The sequence below is a fragment of the Trachypithecus francoisi genome, unplaced genomic scaffold (genome assembly GCF_009764315.1).
Source record: "Trachypithecus francoisi isolate TF-2019V2 unplaced genomic scaffold, Tfra_2.0 Lachesis_group14, whole genome shotgun sequence".
NCBI classification, from domain to species: Eukaryota; Metazoa; Chordata; class Mammalia; order Primates; family Cercopithecidae; genus Trachypithecus; species Trachypithecus francoisi.
This window is the reverse complement of record NW_022681459.1, coordinates 40,082,934-40,090,405: the sequence shown is the minus strand read 5'-3', so window position 1 is coordinate 40,090,405 and position 7,472 is coordinate 40,082,934.

Sequence of the window (7,472 nt, the reverse complement as noted above, 5' to 3'; positions counted from 1 at the left end):
CCACAAATCCACATATATGTATTAATATTACCAAGTTAAGAATGGTCAAAAATTATAAGGGAAGCCATTAGCAGATAACTTCAGTCTTCCTCCTCATCCTTGTCCTTCACTGCATGGATTAGAATAGTCCTCAGTGGGCCAGGTGCAGTGGCTCACGACTGTAATCCCAACACTCTGGGAGGCCGAGGTGGGCAGATCACAAGGTCAGGAGATCACGACCATCCTGGCTAACATAGTGAAACCCTGTCTCTACTAAAAACACAAAAAATTATCTGGGCGTGGTGGTAGGCGCCTGTAGTCCCAGATACTCAGGAAGCTGAGGCAGGAGAACGGCGTGAACCCAGGAGGCAGAGCTTGCAGTGAGCCAAAGATAGCGCCACTGCGCTCCAGCCTGGGTGATGGAGCAAAACTCCATCTTAAAAAAAAAAAAAAAATCCTCGGTGGCCAGCCATGGGGGGCTTACGCCTGTAATCCCAGCACTTCAGGAGGCCGAGGCAGGCAGATCACCTGAGGTCGGGAGTTTGAGACCAGCCTGACCAACATGGAGAAACCCCCCGTCTGTACTAAAAATACGAAATTATCTATTCTTTGCATAGTCGTCACTGTTCTGAGTGGTGTGGGATGGTATCTCGACCTGCTCTTGATTGGCATTTCTCTGTTGATGAGTGGGTTTGAGCATGTTTCCCTCTTTGCTGGTCACTTGCACATTGTCCTTTGAGAAGTGTGTGTTCACATGCCTTGCCCATATGTTAATGGGATTTTTTGTTGTTTGCTGAATGATTGGCATACGGTCCTTGAAGATTCTGGACATGAGACCTTGATCAGACGCAGTTTGGGAGCATGTTCTCCCACTCTGCCGGCTGTTTCTCTGTCACTAATTTATTTTGTTCTTTGGCAGTTCTTTAGAGTACTAAGTCTGACTTGTCAACTTTTTTGTCATTTCCTTTGGGGACAAAGCCACATAGATTCTTTGCCAAAGCCTATGTGTAGAGAGGTATTTTGTATGTTTTCTTGCAGGATTTTAATAGTTTGAGGTTTTCCATTTACACCTTTAATTCAGGCCAGGAGTGGTGGCTTACGCCTGTAATCCTAGCACTTTGGGAGGCCAAGGCAGGCGGATCACAAGGTCAGGAGTCAAGATCAGTCTGATCAACGTGGTGAAACCCTGTCTCTACTAAAAATACAAAAATTAGCCGGCGTGATGGTGCGTGCCTGTAATCCCAGCTACTCAGGAGGCTGAGGCAGAAGAATCGCTTGAACCTGGGAGACGGAGGTTGCAGTGAGCCGAGACTGCACCACTGCACTCCAGTCTGGGTGACAGAGCGAGAGTCTATCTCAAAAACAAAAAAATCTTTCATTCATCTGGGGTTTCTTTTTGTGTCTGGTTAGAGGTAGGGGCCCAGTGTTACTCTTCCACACATGGCTAGCCACTTATCCCAGCACTGTTGATTGAATAGGGCATCCTTTCCCCCTTGCTTATTTTTGTGGATTCTGTTGAGGGTCAGACGGTTTTTGGTGTGTGGGTTTACTTCTGGCTCCTCCCTTGTGTTCCACTGCGCTATGTGGAAGCAAGTACTCGGTTTTTCCATGAAATTTGAAATCGGTGGGTGAGATGCATCTGATGTGGTCTGGATGTCTCAGGATTGCTTTGGAAGAAATTCAGGGTGATTCATGGTCCCATATGAACTTTAACATCATGTATTTATATTTATTTAAACAAATTCGCCGAATAGTAAAGGAGTACAATGAGAGAGTAGAGTGCGACATTTTGGTCTTTGCATACATTGTGGAATGACGAAATCAGGGTATTTAGCGTCTCTGTTATTTCGTACCATTGTTTATTGTTTTGTAACTAGAAGCTTCTGTATCCTCCTTTCAAGCTATCTAATACTGTTAACCCTGGTCACCCTGCTGTGGAATAGAAAAACAGGATTTCCTTCCTCTCATCGGTGTGGAACTTTGTACACCTTTCCAATCCCTGCCCATTCCCCTTCTTCCTCCCAACCTCTGGTAAACATGATTATGCTTTCTAGGTTTTTGAGACAAAGTTTCTCAGCTTCTGCCTGAGTGAGAGGATGCAAAGTTTGTTTGTGTCTGCCTGGCTCATTTCATTTACCACGATGTCCTCCAGGTGCAACCGTGTGGCTCCCGTGATGGGATTTTTTGTTGTTTGCTGAATGATTGGCATACGGTCCTTGAAGATTCTGGACATGAGACCTTGATCAGACGCAGTTTGGGAGCATGTTCTCCCACTCTGCCGGCTGTTTCTCTGTCACTAATTTATTTTGTTCTTTGGCAGTTCTTTAGAGTACTAAGTCTGACTTGTCAACTTTTTTGTCATTTCCTTTGGGGACAAAGCCACATAGATTCTTTGCCAAAGCCTATGTGTAGAGAGGTATTTTGTATGTTTTCTTGCAGGATTTTAATAGTTTGAGGTTTTCCATTTACACCTTTAATTCAGGCCAGGAGTGGTGGCTTACGCCTGTAATCCTAGCACTTTGGGAGGCCAAGGCAGGCGGATCACAAGGTCAGGAGTCAAGATCAGTCTGATCAACGTGGTGAAACCCTGTCTCTACTAAAAATACAAAAATTAGCCGGGCGTGATGGTGCGTGCCTGTAATCCCAGCTACTCAGGAGGCTGAGGCAGAAGAATCGCTTGAACCTGGGAGACGGAGGTTGCAGTGAGCCGAGACTGCACCACTGCACTCCAGTCTGGGTGACAGAGCGAGAGTCTATCTCAAAAACAAAAAAATCTTTCATTCATCTGGGGTTTCTTTTTGTGTCTGGTTAGAGGTAGGGGCCCAGTGTTACTCTTCCACACATGGCTAGCCACTTATCCCAGCACTGTTGATTGAATAGGGCATCCTTTCCCCCTTGCTTATTTTTGTGGATTCTGTTGAGGGTCAGACGGTTTTTGGTGTGTGGGTTTACTTCTGGCTCCTCCCTTGTGTTCCACTGCGCTATGTGGAAGCAAGTACTCGGTTTTTCCATGAAATTTGAAATCGGTGGGTGAGATGCATCTGATGTGGTCTGGATGTCTCAGGATTGCTTTGGAAGAAATTCAGGTGATTCATGGTCCCATATGAACTTTAACATCATGTATTTATATTTATTTAAACAAATTCGCCGAATAGTAAAGGAGTACAATGAGAGAGTAGAGTGCGACATTTTGGTCTTTGCATACATTGTGGAATGACGAAATCAGGGTATTTAGCGTCTCTGTTATTTCGTACCATTGTTTATTGTTTTGTAACTAGAAGCTTCTGTATCCTCCTTTCAAGCTATCTAATACTGTTAACCCTGGTCACCCTGCTGTGGAATAGAAAAACAGGATTTCCTTCCTCTGGTGTGGAACTTTGTACACCTTTCCAATCCCTGCCCATTCCCCTTCTTCCTCCCAACCTCTGGTAAACATGATTATGCTTTCTAGGTTTTTGAGACAAAGTTTCTCAGCTTCTGCCTGAGTGAGAGGATGCAAAGTTTGTTTGTGTCTGCCTGGCTCATTTCATTTACCACGATGTCCTCCAGGTGCAACCGTGTGGCTCCCGTGATGGGATTTTGTTGTATTTTTCTGGCTGAAGAGTATTCCAGTGTCTACGCATGGGACAGTTTCCTTATCCCTTCATCTGCAGATGGACAGGCAGACTGATTTCTTATCTTGGCCATTCTGCATAGTGCTGGATTCCACCTGGGAATGCAGATAATCTCTTCCGTGGCTTGATTTCATGTACTCTGTGTATACACCTAGTAGTAGAATTGCTGGATGAAATGGTAGTTGTAGTTTTAAGGTTTGGAGGAACCTCCAAGTGGTTTCTTTAGTGTGTATGCTAGTTTATGTTTCCATGAATTGTGGAGGCAAGTTCCCCCTCTGTGGAAATCCACACCATCATTTTTTGTCTTTTAATATTTTTCACCTTTTTTTTTCTGTAGTATCCATTCCATTTAGCGTGAGATGGAATCTGAGTGGTGGTTTTGATTTTGTGTGTGTGCGTGATTAGTTATATTTGCCAAGTTATTGTTAATTTGTTTTTAATTTGATGTGTAAAAGTGGGCAGAGGACCTGAAAACATGAGGTTGATGCACAGGTAAAAGATAAGATTATCAACGTGGCTGATTCACACCAAAACGTAAGTGAAACCACACTTAGATTCCATCTCACTCCAGTTAGAATGAATTCTCCCAACAGTTGATGGCAGTTTCATTGCTTATAGAGTGTATGTATATAACCGGTGCAAGGGACGTTTTGATATATACGTAGCATCATGATCAAATCTGGCATCTCTGTGACCTTCCATCGTGATTATTTCTCTGTGGAGAGAACATGCAGAACCATCCTTTCCAGCTGATTTTGAATAATTCCCTCAGAGGTTGTTGATCCTGGACACCCTGCTGTGGACTAGAACACCAGAATGTATTCCTCACCTCTGAGTCTCTGAGTGTCACTTTGTACCCGTTACCAATCCCTGCCCATGCCCCCCTCCTCTCTCCAGCCTCTAGTAACACCTATTGAAAGTTCTGCTTCTAGGAGACAGTGTCTTTTGGATTCCATTTGCCTAATGTCATGCAGTGTGGGTCTCTAACAGGCTCATTTCATTTCACCTAATTGTCTTCCAGGTTTCTTCACATGGCTGCAGCTCAATGATTTCCAGAAGTTTTACAGTTGAAGTGCATTCCATAGTGTATATATCCGGTTCCTTTATCTCTTCATCTGTGGATGGACAGTTAGGTTGATTCCATATCTTGGCTATTGTGAGTAGTGCTTCTGGACACATGGGAAGGCAGATACCTCTTCAATGCAGGGGTTTCGTTTCCTCTAAATGTGTGCCCAGTGGTGGGATTACTACCTGGAGTGGTAGTTGTACTTTGACCTTTTACTTTTTTAAGGAACCTCCAACAGTTTTGCATAGCGTGTATACTAATTTACATTCCCACAAAGAGCGTACAAGAGTTTTCCTTCCTGCAAGTCTACACCAGCCATCGCCTTCAACAATTTTGATTTTTTTTCTTTCTTAATATTCATTTTAACTGGACTTATATGGTACCTGAGTATGGTTTTGATTCACTTTTTCGTGAGGATCAGTGATACTGAGAAACTGTTACCTGTGAGTCCATTTCCTGTCTTCTTTACATATGTCTATTCAGATCCTCTCAGCTTTGGTATTTGTTGTTGTTGTTTTTGTTGTTTTCCCTTAGTAGAATCAGTGTGTTGTAGGTGTTAGATAACAATCTCTTTCAGAGGTAGAACTTTCCTTAATTCTCTCCCAGTCTTTAGGATGTATTTTGTTAGTTTATTTCATTGTTTCCTTCCCCCTGTAGAAGTTCTAAAGTGTCACTAGTGTCGTTTATATTTGCATATGTTAGCAGTAATTTTTGTATCAAGCCTCCACCCCACAAAACACACACACACACACACACACACACACAGAGCCAAGCCATTGCATTGTCTGTGGGGGCATTTCCCCTAATTTTTCCTTTAATGTTATGATTATTTTTTACTTTTTGCAACCTGTGTGCGTGGATACAGGTTTCTTACAATAAACGCCCAACCTATGTTTTCTTATAGGACCTTTGCAGTTTCAAGGTTGAGTTTAAGTCTTTAATTCATTTTGTGTTGATTTTTGTGTACCGTGCAATGTAAAGGTCTTATTTCAGTGTTTTGCGTGTGCACTTTCAGTTTTCTCAAAATCACTTCTTGAACCAGACTCTTTCCCATCGTGTCTTTTTGGTGTTTTGAAAAATATGTTCCCTACATATCATGTTGGGTTGAGTGTTTGGCTGCCTCATTCTGTCCATTGGGTCCTCGTTCTGTGTTTGTGACAGTCATGGATTGTTTGGATAATGATAGATTGTGTTTTTTCATTTATTATTTTCTTTGCTTCTAATCTTGACTTTTTCTTTCAATGCTCTTTACTCTTACTATTATAGATTAAAGGGTACACATGCAGGTTAGTTACATCTGTTGATTGCATGACACTGAGGCTTGGGGTCCCAACAACCTCATAACCCAGGTAGTGAGGGGAGGACCCACAGACTGGGTCTTCAGCAGACTCCCCCTCTCCCTTTTTCTTTTTTTTTTTTTTCCCGTCTGGTAGTCATTCCCAGTGTCTGTTGTTCCTTTCTTTATGTTCAGGTGTATTCATGGTTTAGCTCCCACTTATAAGTGAGAACATGCAGCATTTGGTTTTCTGTTCGAGGCTTAAGTTTACTTATGATCATGGCCTGCAGCTCCATCCACGTTGCTGCCAAGAACATGACTTTCTTTAATGGCTGCATAGTGTTCCATGGTGTATAAGTAACACGTTTTCTTTATCCCGTCCACTGTTTTATTTTTTATTTATTTATTTTTTAATTTTTTGAGACAGCCTCCCACTCTGTCATCCAGGCTGGAGTGCAAGGGCACAATCACAGCTCACTGCTGCTTCAACCTCCTGGGCTCAGGTGATCCTCCCACCTCAGCCTCCTGATTAGGCAGGACTATAGGTGCCTGGCACTGCATTCGGCTAATTTAGTATTTTTTATAGAAATGGGGTTTTACAAACACTTTGCCCAGGCTGATCTTGAACTCCCGGACTCAAGGGATTCACCTGCCTTGGCCTCCCAAAGTGCTTGGATTGCAGCATGAGCCACTGTCCCAGCCTCATGGGGTATCGCTTCTGTAGCACGCTGTTAACCACACAAGTCACAGACCTGGCCCGGATTCAGGAGGAGGGGAAATAGACTCTCGCTCTCAGTGACATCTCAGTGGGACCCATAGCAAAAAATCTTCAGCCATTTTTAATTTACCACAGGTACTGTTTTCCAGGGCAGAGTATACACCTGAAATCAATGATTGTTATGTAACACCGCTGTGTCTTCACTTGGTGTAAGGGATGGAAAATAGAGATGGCGCCACTTTCCTCATGACTGTCTGTGACTCACTTGAAATTTATGCTCTGGTCCCTGCAATTTCAAGCTCTACATGTTAAGAAGTCCTGACTTCCAGAAGGAAATTACTTCCAGCAGTGGGCATAAGAGTCTCTGAACTTTCAGCTATAGCTGCTGCTTGATCACTTTTAGCGCTGGTGCCAAGAAACCATCCAGAAGAGAAAAAAGTCACAACCTGCAGGGAAAATTAACTCTGATTATCAGTGGGAGGTCGGCCTGCTGCCACGTAATACAGCATAGGGAAGAATCTCTTTGGTGCTCATTGTCCCAGTGCTTTTCTCAAATGAAACGAACTTCATGTAAAAAGCAAGTTGATCTGTGCAGTGGAAGGCATTTTTATACTGTGGTGCTTTGCCAACATCCTTTCTTAGAAATGATTTGCCCATAGCCTGACTGTTGGTGGCTCCCAGCTGCACCCCATTCTATCATCATCGTTCACCATGTTGGTGAAGGAAAAATGCCCCACCCTAAATAGCACAAGGTAGCTGAACACATGACACTTCGCGCTGGACAGATGTAATCGACAGCAGTTTATGAGTTACATATAC